Raw genomic sequence first — 13999 nt, 5'->3', positions numbered from 1 at the left:
CATCCCCACTTTCCCCAAAAACCCCTACTACCCTTCTCAACCTCTGATAACCATCCTTCTACTCTCTATCTCTACAAGTTCAATTGTTTTGAATTTTAGATCCCACAAATAAGTGAAAACGTGTGATGTTTCTCTTTCTTTTCCTGGCTTATTTCACTTTACATAATGACTGTGTCATGTGATTTGAATGCCAACTCAGTGGCAGTACAAGAGAACACTAGATGGGCATCTAAGATGTTTTACTTCAGTCTCTGACACCGGGATAGCACCTCTGGACCCACCTGGGACCTGAGGGACCTCACTGCCCTGAAGGGAAGGATGCAGGCCTGGCCTGGATTGCTTTGCCACCTTCTGATTAAAGAGCTGCAGGGCTTGGAGTGAACATAGGCAGTAACTAAGGAGTGGTTACATCAGGCCTTGGGTGAGACCTAGTGCTGTACTGGATTCAGGTCTGACCCAGCACAGTCATAGTGGTGGTGGCCACAGGGGTGCTTGTGTCACTCTACTCCCACCTATAAGTGGCTCAGAGTGCAGAAAGAGACTCTGTGTGGAAGAAAGAAAGGGAAAGGAACAAGCATCTGCCTGGTAATCCAAAGAATTTTTCTGGGTCTTGTCCAAGACCATCAAGGCAGTACTTCTGTAAGTCTGCAAGAACCACTGTGTTACTAGGCTTGGGTTGCCCACAAAAGCAGATACAGATTAGAACACAACACATAAGTACTTTCAAATATCTGGAAAGCCTCCCCAAGAAGGAAAAGAGCAAACAAACTCAGACAGTGAAGAATACAATAAATCCTTAAATCTTCAATACCCAGACACCAAAGAACATATACTAGCATCAAGACTACCCAGGAAAGCATGACCTCACCAGGTGAACTAAATAAGCCACCAGGGGCTAATCCCAATAAACAGAGATACATGCTCTTTCAGACAGAGAATTCAAAATAGCTGTGTTGAGGAAACTCAAAGAAATGGAAGATAACACAGAGTTGGAATGCAGATTTCTCTCAGATATATTTAACAAAGCAATTAAAATAATTTTTAAAAATTAAGCAGAAACTCTGGAGCTCAAAAATTCAGTTGACATACTAAAGAATGCATCAGAGTCTCACAACAGCACAATTGAGGAAGCAGAAGGAAAAGTAATGAGCTTGAAGACAGGCTATTTGAAAGTACATATTTAGAGGAGACAAAAGAAAAAAAAAATGAATCACACCTATGGGATCTAGAAAATATCCTCTAAGGGCCAAATCTAGTGACCTTAACGAAGAGGTAGAGAAGGAAAGAGATAGGGGCAGAAAGTTTATTCAAAGAGATAATAACAGAGAAGTCTCAAACCTAGAAAAAGATATTAATATCCAAGTACAAGAAGTTTATAGAACACCAAGAAGATTTAACTGAAAGAAGACTAACTCAAGGTATTTAATAATCAAGCTCCTAAAGGTCAAGGATAAAGAAAAAATCCTAAAAGCAGCAAGAGAAAAGAAACAATTAACATACAATGGAATGTCAAAATATCTGGCAGCAGACATTTCGGTGGAAACCTTACAGGCCAGGAGAGAGAGCATGATGTATTAAAAGTGCAGAAGGGAAAAAACTCTCACCCTAGAATAGTATATCTGGTGAAAGTATCCTTCAAACCTGGGGAAACAAAGGCTTTGCCAGACAAATAAAAGCTAAGGGATTTAATCAATAACGGATGTGTCCTACAAGAAATGCTAAAGGGAGTAATTCAACTAGAAAGAAAAAGATGTTAATAAGCAATAAGTAATCACCTGGAGGTACAAAACTCACTGGTAATAGTAAGTACACAGAAAAACACAGAATATTATAACATGTCACTGTGGTGTGTAAACTACTCATATCTTAAGTAGAGAGACTAAATGATGAGTCAATCGTAAATAATAACTAAAAACTTTTTAAGATGTAGACAGTATAATATCAATAAAACAGTAAAATGTTAAAATGCAGGGGGACAAAGTTAAGTAATAGAGTTTCTATTAATTTTCTTTTTGCTTTTTTTTAATGCCAAGACCATTAAGTAGTTATCAGGTTAGAATAATGGATTATAAGATAGTTTTATAATGGTAAACCTTGCAATCCTAATGGTAAACCTTGAACTAAAAAACATATGGATACAAAAAAAATAAAAATTAAATAAAATGAATTATATCACCAGAGAAAGTCACCTTCAGTAAAGAAAGACAGCAAGAAAAGGAAGAAGAAAGGGAAAATCACAGAACAAACAGAAAACAAATATCAAACTGACATGAGTAAGTTCTTATTTATCAATAATAACATCAAATGTAAATGGACTAAACTCCTGAATCAAATCAAAAGATGTAGAGAGACTGATTGGATGAATAAAGAAGATCCATTGATCGGTTGCCTACATGAAACACACATTACCTATAAAGACACACATAGTCCGAAAATGAAGGGATGGAAAAAGATATTCAATGCCAATGGAAACAAAAAAGGAATAGGAATAGCTATACTTACATCAGACAAAATAGATTTGAAGAAGACAAAAACTATAAGAAGAAACACAGATCACTATAAAATGATAAAGGGGTCAATTCTACAAGATGATGTAACAATTTAAAGTGTATATGCAACCAACACTGGAGCATCTGGGTATATAAAGCAAATATTATTAGTGCTAAAGAGAGAGACAGACCTCAATACAATAATAGCTAGAGACTTCAGCACCCCAATTCCAGCATTGGACAGATTTTCCAGACAGAAAACCAACAAAAATAATCAGACTTAATCTAAACTGTAGGCCAAATGGATCTAATAGATATTTATAGAACATGTCATCCAATGGCTGCAGAATACACATTCTTTTTCTCAGCACATGGATCATTCTCAAGGATAGACCATAAGTAAGGTCACAAAACAAGTCTCAAAAAATTGAAATAATATCAAACATCTTCTCTAACCACAATGGAATAAAACTAGTAATCAATAAGAAGAGGAATTTTGGAAACTGTACAAATTACACAGAAATTAAACAGTGTGCTCCTGAATAACCAGTGGTCAATGAAGAAATTAAGAAGGAAATTGAAAAATGTCTTAAAACAAATGAAAGTGGAAACACAACATGCCAAAACCTATGTGATGCAGCAAAAGCAGTCCTAATGGGGAGTATATATCTATAAGTGTCTGCATTAAAAAGGAGGAAACCTTTGAAGTAAATAATGTAGTGATTCATCTTAAAGGACTAGAAAAGCAAGTACAAACCAAACCCAAAATTAGTAAAATAAAATTGATAATAAAGATCAGAGTAGAAATAAATCAAATTGAAATGAAGAAAACAATACAAAAGACCTAAGAAACAAAAAATTACTTTTTTGAAAATTTAAGCAAAATTTACAAACATTTAGCCAAACTAAGAAAAAGGAGAGAAGATACTAATAAAGTTAGAAGTGAAAAAGGATACATTACAACTGATACTGCAGAAATTCAGAGGATCATTAGTGGCTATGATGAGCTATATATGTCAGTAAAATGGAAAATTTAGGAGAAATGGACAGTTTCCTAGGCACATACAACTTACCCAGCTTGAACAAGAAAGATATCCAAAACCTGAACAGATCAATAACAAGTAATGAGATTGAAGCTGTAATAACAAGTCTACCGATAAAGAAAAGCCTGGGGCCTGATGACTTCACTGATTAATTCTACCCAACCTTTAAAGAACAAAAAGCAATCCTACTCAAACTATTCCAAAATTGGAGGAAGTGGGGAGACTTCCACAATCATTCTATGAGGTCAGTATTACCCTAACAAAACCTGATAAACACATATCAAAAAAAAAGAAAACTAGAGGTCAATATTGTTGATGAGTGTTGGTGCAAAAATCTTCAACAAACTCTAGCAAACTGAATTCAACAATGTATTAGAAAGATCATTCATCATGACCAAATTGGGTTTATCTCTGGGATGTAAGAATAGTTCAAAATACACATATCAATCAATGATGTACATCATATCAACAGAATGAAGGATAAAAAACATATGGTCATTTCAATTGATGCAGAAAAAGCATGTGATAAAATTCAACATCACTTCATGATGGAAACCTGCAAAAGAACAGGGGATAGAAGGAACTTATCTCAAGATAATGAAAGCCATATATGACAGACCCACAGCTGGTTTCATACTAAATGGGGAAAAATTGAAAGATTTTCCTCTAGATTCTGGAACACAACAAGGATGCCCACTGTCACCACTGTTATTCAACACATTACTGGAATTCCTAGCTGGAGCAATGAGACAAGAGAAAGATATAAAGGGCATATACATTGGAATGGAAGAAATCAAATTATCCTTGTTTGCAGATGATATGATCTTATATTTAGAAAAACCTTAAAATTCCACAAGAAATCTACTAGAAATGATGAAAAATTCAGCAAAGTTTCAGGATACAAAATTGACATAACAACATTCAGTAGCATTTCTATATGCCAGCATTGAACAATCTGAAAAAGAAATTGAAAGAGTAATCTCATTTACAATAGCCACACATAAAATTAAACACCTCAAATTAACCAAAGAAGTGAAAGATTGCTATAATGAAAACTATAAAACACTGATGAAAGAAATTGAAGAGGACACCAAAATATGGAGAAAGTATTCCATGCTCATGGATTGGAAGAATCAATATTGTTAAAATGTCTACACCACTCCCAGTACTCTACAGATTCAATGCAATCCCTATCAAAATACTAACGACATTCTTCACATAAATAGAAAAAAAAAATCCTAAACTTTATGTGGCATGAAAAAAGACCCAGAATATGCAAAGCTATTCTAAGCAAAAAGCAGAAAACTGGAGGAATCACATTACTTGACTTCAAATTGTATTATACTACAGAACCATAGTAACCAAAACACCGTGGTACTGGAATAACAACAGATACACAGACCAATGGAACAGAATAGAGAACCCAGAATTAAATCCACAGTCTTACACTGAACTCATTTTCAACAAAGATGCTAAGAACATACACTGGGGAAAAGACAGTCCCTTCCATTAATGGTGCTGGGAAAACTGGATATCCATATGCAGAAGAATGAAACTAGACCCCTACTTTTGCCATATACAAAAATCAAATTGAAATGGATGAAAGACTTAAATCTAAGACCTCAAAATATGAAATTATTACAAGAAAACATTGGAGAAAATCTGCAGGAAAATGATCTGGGCAAAGATTTTTTTCAGCAGTACCCCACAAGCACAGGTAGCCAAAGCGAAAATGAACACATGGGATCACATCAAGTTAAAAAGCTTCTGCACTGCAAAGGGTACAACCAACAAAATGAAGAGACAATCCACAGGATGAGAGAAAATATTTGCAAAGTATGAATCTGACAAGGGATTAATAAGCAGAATATATAAGGAGCTCAAACAACTCTATAGAAAAAATAATAATCTGATCAAAAATGGGCAAAATATTTTAATAGGCATTTCTTAAAAGAAGACATACAAATGGCAAACAGGCATATGAGAAGTTGCTCAACATCGTTGATCATCAGAGAAATACGAATAAAAACTGCAATGAGATACCATCTCACCCCAGTTAAAATGGCTTATATTTAAATGACAGAGAATAACTAATGGTCGTGAGGATGTGAAGAAAAGGGACCCCTTGTACACTGTTGGTGGCGATGTAACTTATTACAACCACTATGCAGAATAGTTTGGATGTTCCTCACAAAACTGAAAATTGAGCTACCATATGATCCAACAGCCCCGTTGCTAGGTATATACCCAAAGAATGGAAGTCTGTATATTTAAGTGATAGTTGCACTCTCATGTTTCCTGCAGCACTTTTCACAATAACTAAGAGTTGGAATCAACTTAAGTGTCCATCAACAGGTGAAGGGATAAGGAAAACTGGTACTTATACACAACAGAGTATTATTCAGCCATAAAAAGAATGATATCCTCTTATTTGCAACAAGGTAGATGGAACTAGAGATCATTATGTTACATGAAATAAGCCAAGTACAGAATGACAAACATCACGTGTTCTCACTTGTTTGTGGGATCTAAAAATTAAAACAATTGAACTCATGGACGTAGTTGAAGGATGGTTACCAGAAGCTGACAGAGGTAGTGAGAGGATGGGAGTGGGAAGGTAGAGATAAGTGATGGATACAAAAAAATAGTTAGAAAGAATGAATAAGACCTACTGTTTACTAGCACAACAGGGTGATTGTAGTGAATAATAACTTAAGTGTAAATTTAAAAATAATTAAAAGAGTATAATTGTACTGTTTGTAACACAAAGAATAAATACTTGAGGAGATGGATGCCCTATTCTCTTTGATGTGATTACTTGACATTGCATGCCTGTTTCAGAACATCTCATTTACCCCATAAACATATACACCTACTATGTACTCACAAAAATTAAAAATAAAAAAAAATCAAATATATGAAACCAAATCAACATGGTTTTGTGGTATTTTGTTTTTATTCTTAAGATTCAGAGGCTGGGTGTAGTGGCTCACACCCCAGTTTGTGTGGCTGAGACTGAAGGATTACTTGAGGCCAGGGGTTGAAGACCAGCCTAGGCAACATGGTGAGACCCCATCTATACAAAAAATTAAAAAATTAGCCAGGCCTGGTTTGAAGCACTTGTAGTCCCAGCTACTCAGAAGTATAAGATGGGAGGATCGCTTGAGCACAGGTGTTCGAGGTTATAGTGAGCTATGATTGTGCCATTGCACTTCAGTATGGGCTATACCCTGTCTCAAAAAAAGAAAAAAAAAAAAAGATTTTGAAAGAATCACATATTTAGGGAGACGTTGGATATCTAGTACAAAGAACTTTTTAAAACTACCATTTGAGAGTCAGTTGCTGACCTGATTCATTATCACCCTTGAATATTTTAGTACATATTTCCCACAAACAAGGGCATTCTCTGACATGATCACAGAGCATGCAACAAAGTAACAATGATATCAGATATTAGATATTAGATAACAATCTAATCCTCAGATTTAATTCACATTCTACCAATTGTGTTAATAATGTTTATTTATTTTTTTTTTTTGGAACATAGATCACTTCAAAATCGTGTTACATTTATCTGTCATGTCTTTTTAGTATCCTTCAGTTGGGACAGTTTCCTACTCTTTCTTTGCCTTCTATGCCCTTGGCTCTTTTGAAGATTTCACACACAGTATTTACATCTGTATTTATTTTTATCTATAAATATTAAAAACCATGAATTCTAAAGCCAGTCCTATATGACAGGGTTTGTTCTTGTTTTCTCTTTTTCTTTGTAACAATAAGAAACTTGACTTCTATTTTGCTTAATATATTTACTTGTTTGAGAAATTTCCTTGTAACCAATCTTCCATTTCCACCAGGATGCAGATAATCTCCTTATCTTGTTCAGGAATTGACCTCTCATTCCAGCACACCCTTTCCACACAGTTATCATTTTCACTGCTGTGGTCTGAATGTTTGTGCCCCCCACCGAAATCCATATGTTGAAACCTAATTACTGATGTGAGGCCATTAGGAGTTGGGTCCTTTAGGAGGTTATTAGGTTGTAAGCACAGAGTTTTCACGAATGTTATTAGTTATTGCCATTATAAAAGATCCAAAATAACTTCTTTGCTCCTTCAGCTATATCAGGTTACCGAGAAAAGAAGGTTGTCTGTGAGCCAGGAAGTGGCCATCATCAGGCACTGAATTTTTGGGTGCCTCGATCTTGAACTTTCCTGTCTCCAAAACTGTGAGAAATAAATTTATGTTGTTTATAAGCTACCCAATTTATGGTATTTTGTTATGGCAGCCCAAACAGACTAAGACATTCTTCATTCTTTGACTCTGATAACTCATGCCAGGCTTTGCCTCCACAAGGATAGGGTCCTAAGCTTGTTTCAGCTCTGATACCCAATGCTGGGCTGGCCTCCAACATGGATACCCACCTTACTCTGCTTGGGCTCTAATATCCCAAGCTAGAGCACCCTCAGCATGGATACCTCCCTTACCCTGCTGGGGTTCTGATACACTGGCTGGCCCTGTAAATGGACACCCTCTCTAACACACCCAGTCTCTGACTCTTCTTTTTAGGTCTACTCTGAGTCTAATGGATGCCTTCATCATTACATTTAGCTCCGATACTCACAATAGGTGCGTTCCCCTCATCATTGATGCCCTTCTCACCTCCCTTGGGCTCTGGCGTACCAGGATGCCCTGTAGGTGAATGCCCTCCTCATCCTGTCAGGGCACTGACACCCTATGCTAAGCCAACACAGGCACACCCCCTACTGTGGTTATCTTTCTTGCTTTTGCTTTATTCTACCTAATGGCTTTAGTACTGAATTGTTTCAAAAAGGAGAAGGATTAATTGAATTTAACTTAAGTTGGCAGTTTGCCAAGGCAGTATGACAAAGCCAGAGACTGGCAAGGTAGTTGAAGATATATACAAGGGATAATTAAGGTGATGGATTTTAGAATCTAAACTGAATAAAGACATGAGAGGGCATAGGGACGATCGAGAGTCAAAGGTGACAAGATGAACGGAATAGATGTGCAATCAAAGAATTTTAGGAGTGCTCCTATTCTAGAAAGCCAGTAAAGATAAGGGTGATAGAAAGTAGTATGCATGAAAGTGAGACTTTGGAAGTGATATCATTACAGATAAAGGTCTAGGATCTGACATAGGACAGGGTAGCTAAGCTAAGGTGGAGGAAGATTAGTTGAAGGTCAATAAAGGAACTGAGAGTATAGAAAACTATTGTTTGTGTCAGTAGAAAACTTCAGAAATACTTGGGGTAACAGGTATATACTACTCTTAGCTCAAAATATTTCATACCGTGAGTTGAAACCCATTGGTTGGAGTCATGAAATCAATTTCATGTGTTATGGTCAGTAATTTTTAAAAGTTGAAATAGGAATAGAAAATATCAGAGTGCATGGGTACATAGTAAGGAGAAGTACTATTTAGTAATTTTACACTTAGTAATGATGTAAAATGTATTGGCTATTAGGGGTCATGTTTAAAACTATTTGGAGACTATTGCCTTAATGTAATCTGTGGCCTCCAGATATATCATTGAGATGGTGATGGTGATAATGTTTACATTAGCCTGTGTAAGATTCCCAGCCTGCTGGATAAAATTAACATTCATAAAATCTTTCAAGTTACTGCTGAATCTTGTAATCTCTCTTTAAAAATCATCTATGATAGTGACTCTCAAAAGGGTGATAAGACTGCCTTTTTGGGTGGTAGTAAGAGTTCCTCTGGGGGGACTTTTGCAAACTACCCAGACCTACTTTCCACCATGGTTGCAATAGTGGAGTTTTCTTTAGTGCTAGCAGTGATTTGTACTCAGAACTCTATCTAGATACTAGAACATTTTCAGCAGTGGATGGATGCCCTTACATTCACTCGCCACTCACTCATTAAGTCACCCAGAGCAACTTCTAGTCCTGCAAGCTCCATGGATGGTAAAAATACTGCATAAAAGGTTAAAAATGATTTCTCTATAGGATACTTGCCATGTGTTCTTTTTCAGCTTCTGCTTAATCATTTCTATTAATGGGAGACACACAACCTCACAAAGCAGATTCAGAATGACCTATTGAACTCCTTCAAATTGGTAATTTTCAGCCCTTAGTCTTGGTCTTGCTTTCTATAATGACACAGACTAATTCTAATTCCTCTTCTACCTGATAATTCTTCAGTTATTTAAGGATTTTTTTTCACCTTCTGAAATTGCTCTTCCATTTCCTGCTATGTTAATAAAACAATATAGCTAAGTTTTGGGCTCTAGAGCTGGATTGCCTGGGTTTGAACCTGGCCTTGAAGTTTACTATTGTATGTGATTCTGAGCAAGTTACTTAATTTGTGCCTTGGTTCTTCTGGAAAATGGGGACAATTAACACATAGTATCTACATCATAGAGTTATTGAAATAATTAAATTAGCCAATATAAGTAATATATTTAGAACAGTGCCTGGCGTATTTACCATAAATATTAGTTATTTTTATGGATCTAACTTTTTAGTTCTTTGATGATCATAGTTATTTCCCCCTAGAAATGCATCAGTTTTTCATTGTTTCTTTTTAAATTGTGGTAACAAACTACTGTCTTGTGTTACTTAATGTTGGGAATATATTCTAAGAAATGCATTATGAGGCAATTTTGTCATTGTATGAGCATCATAGAATGTACTTACACAAACCTAGATGGTATAGCCTACTACACACCTAGGCTACATGGTATAGCCTATTGCTCCTAGGCTACAAACCTGTATGGCATGTTACTGTTCTGAATACTATAGGCAATTGTAATACAATGGTATTTGCATATCTAAACATAGAAAAGGCACAATAAAAGTATGGTATAAAATATTAAAAATGGTACTTCTCTATAGGATACCTACCATGAATGGAGCTTGCAGAACTAGAAGTGGCTCTAGGTGAGTCAATGAGTTAGTGGTGAATGAATGTGAAGGCCTGAAACATTACTGTACACTACTGTAAGTTTTATAAAACACTGTACACATAAGCTATACTAAATATATTAAAATATTTTTCTTCAATAAGAATTAATTTTAGCTTAGTATAACATTTTTACTTCATAAACTTTTAATTTTCTTAACCTTTTTGACTATTTTGTAATAACACTTAACTTGGAATAAAAACACATGTACAGCTGTACAAAATATTTCCTTTTTATATTCTTATTGTGTAAGCTTTTAAACATTATTTATATTTTACTGTTTAAACTTTTTTGTAAAAGCTAAGACACAAACACGTACATTAGCCTAGGCCTATTCAAGGTCAAGATAATCAGTTTCACTGTCTTCACCCTCTACATCTTTTCCCACTGGAAGGTTTTCAGGGACAACAATACACATGGAGCTGTCATCTCCTATGATAACAATGCCTTCTTCTGGAATGCCTTCTGAAAGACCTCCCTGAGGCTGTTTTACAGTTAACTTTTAAAAATGAGTAGATGGGGTGCACTATAAATCAATGACAAAAAGTATAATATAATAAATACATAAACTAGTAACAGTCATTTATTATCATTATCAAGTATGTACTATATGTAATTGTATGTGCTATATACTTTTATATGCATGGCAGTACAGTGGGTTTGTTTACACCAGCATCACCAGAAATATGTGAGTAATGCCTTGTGCTAAATGTTGCAGTGGCTATGATGGCACCAGGGGATAGGAATTTTTAAGCTCCCTTATAATTTTGTGGGACCACCTTTGTGTATGGGGTCCATCCTTGACTGAAACATTGTTGTGTGGTACATAGCTGTATAATATTCTAAGTGTGATATAACTAGGCCTCTTATCTCATATTCTGCACCCTCTACTTCTTTTGATAAATACATGTAGGATTTTTTTTTGTAATCAAGTCACACTGATGATTGATTGCATCTACCAATCTTGTTTTTAAATAATCTGCTGTTTATCTAGGTTCTTCCCTACTCTGAACTTGAAACAGTTTTTTTTTTTTTTTTTTTTTTTGAAACAGTTTATTTTTTAACCTAGATGGTGACTTTACTTTTATACCTTGTGGTTGGCTCTGGAAGATATCCAGCCCTACTCCCTGGAACCTGTGAATGTTACCTTATGTAGTAGAAGGGACTCTGCAGGTGTCCCTTTTAAATAAAGGATCTTGAGATGGGGAGATTATCCTTAGACAATCCAAGTGGGCCCTGTTATAATTTGGATATGTAGCCCTACCTATATCTCATACTGAATTGTAATTCCCAGTATTAGAGGTGGGGCCTGGTGGAAGTGATTGGATCATGGGAGCGGATTTTTTATGAATGTTTTAGCACTATCCTTTTGTTGCTGTCTTTGCGTTAGTGAGTTTTCATGACATCTGGTTGTTTAAAAAGTGTATGGCATCTCCCTGCGTCTCTCTCTTGCTCCTGATTTTGCCATGTGAATTGGTTTCTCCCATTTCACACTATGATTATAAGCTTTCTGAGACTTTCTGAGAATCAGTTGCCTCTCTGCTTCCTGTACAGCCTGCACAACTGTGAGCTGATGAAACCTATTTTCTTTATAAATTATCCACTCTCAGGTGTTTCTTTATAGCAATGCAAAAATGGACTAATACAGCTCCAATGGTGTTATCCATGTCCTTATAAGAGGGAGACAGAAGGAGATGTGTGATCAAAGATGAAGGCAATGTGGTGACTAAAACAAGATATGATACTGATGGTTTTGAAGATGGAGGAAGAGGCAAAGGAATGCAAGGAATGCAGCTCTAGCAGTCAAGAAAGTCAAGAGTCTCTGGGTCTCTGGAAAGATTGTGGCTCTGTTGACACATTGATTTTGGCCAAGTGAAATTGATTTTCAGTTTCTGACTTCCAGAACAGTAGAAGAATAAGTGTTTGTTGTTTCAAGCCACCAAGTTTATGGTGATTTGTTTCAGCAGCCATAGAAAACTAATACATACCTATTATGCTTCATTTTGTTATTTTTAGCCTGTTATTCTAGCCTGTCAAGATTATTTGGTTGTTAAATAAACCTTTTGTATTTTTAGATGTTGAGTACTAGCTATGGACGAGGTGTGATGTAACATGTTACTTAGAGTGTCTCTACTCCTCTTGATGATACTTTATGTGAATATTATTAACCTCATTTTATAGATGAGAAAACTGAGGTTCAGAGTAAGTGGTTTGTCCAAGATCATACGAAAAAAATCTTACCTGTGTTCAAATACCAGTTTGTAGTTAGGAAGGTTTTACATATATGGAGATAAGGGTTATATGGGAATTATCTGTATTTCTGCTCAATTTTGCTATGAAACTAAAATTGCTCAAAAATTAAAGTTTATTAATTAAAATAAAACAGGGTGATATGGTTTGGATCTGTGTCCTCACCCAAATCTAATGCTCAAATGTAATCCCCAGTGTTGGAAATGGGGCCTGGTGGGAGGTGATTAGATCATGGGGGTGAATCCTTTGTAACTGGTTCAGCACCATCCCGTTGGTGCCATTATCATGATAGAGCTTCCATGAGATCTTGTTTAAAAGTGTGTAGCACCTCATTTCTCACTGTCTCTTCATCCTCCTCTGGCCTTGTGAGGTGCCAGCTCCCCACTTTGCCTTCCATCATGATTTTAAGTTTCTTGAGGTTTCCTGAGAAGCGAGCAGATGCCAGCATTATGCTTCCTGTACAGCCTGTGGAACCATAAGCTAATTAAATATATTTTCTTTATAAATTACCCAGTGTCATGCATTTTTTTTATTATTTTTTATTATACTTTAAGTTCTAGGGTACATGTGCATAACGTGCAGGTTTGTTACATATGTATACCTGTGCCATGTTGGTGTGCTGCACCCATCAACTCGTCAGCACCCATCAATTCATCATTTATATCAGGTATAACTCCCCAATGCAATCCCTCCCCCCTCCCCCCTCCCCATGATAGGCCCCAGTGTGAGATAATGGACTAATACAGAAAATTGGCACAGAGAAGTGGGGCATTGTTATAGAGATACCAGAAAATGTGGAAGCAATTTGGAACCTGCAGGAAGATGAGGGAAAATTTGGAAATCTCTAAAGATTGGTTAAATGGTTGTATTCACAATGCTGACAATGAAGGCCAGGCTCAGGAGGTCTCACATGGAAATGAGGAACTTATTGGAAACTGAAGCAAAGGTCACTTTTGTTATGTATTAGCAAAGAGGAAGGCTGCATCATGCACAGATCTAGGAATCTGTGGAAATTTGAGCTTGAGAATGATGATTTAGGGTATCTGGCAGAAGGAAATTCTAAGCAGCAAGACATTTAAGATGTTGACAGACTGCTTCTAACAGCCTATGCTCATATGTGTGAGCAAACAAATGACAGAAAACTGGAACTTATATTTAAAAGGGAAGCAGAGTTTAAAAGTTTGGAAAATGTGCAGCCTGACCATGTGATAAAAAAGGAAAACACATTTTCTGGGGAGGAATTCATGGCAGTTGCAGAAATTCGCATAAG

General features: G+C 36.1%; 1 long non-coding RNA gene across 3 annotated transcripts in view; it reads left to right on the top strand.

Moving 5' to 3' along the window:
• LOC111531214 overlaps positions 1–13999 on the top strand; it is a 78916-nt gene that overhangs the window by 42909 nt on the left and 22008 nt on the right. For 2 of the 3 annotated variants that reach the window (XR_002728181.1, XR_002728179.1), the window contains exon 4: positions 12090–12918. The exons of the other annotated variant lie outside the window; for it this stretch is intronic. This is a non-coding gene — a long non-coding RNA (uncharacterized LOC111531214). Of the gene's footprint in view, positions 1–12089; positions 12919–13999 lie in introns of those variants that run through there. 3 annotated transcript variants of the gene reach the window in all.

The sequence above is a fragment of the Piliocolobus tephrosceles genome, chromosome 12 (genome assembly GCF_002776525.5).
Source record: "Piliocolobus tephrosceles isolate RC106 chromosome 12, ASM277652v3, whole genome shotgun sequence".
NCBI classification, from domain to species: domain Eukaryota; kingdom Metazoa; phylum Chordata; class Mammalia; order Primates; family Cercopithecidae; genus Piliocolobus; species Piliocolobus tephrosceles.
This window is presented reverse-complemented; position numbering and strand designations above follow the sequence as displayed.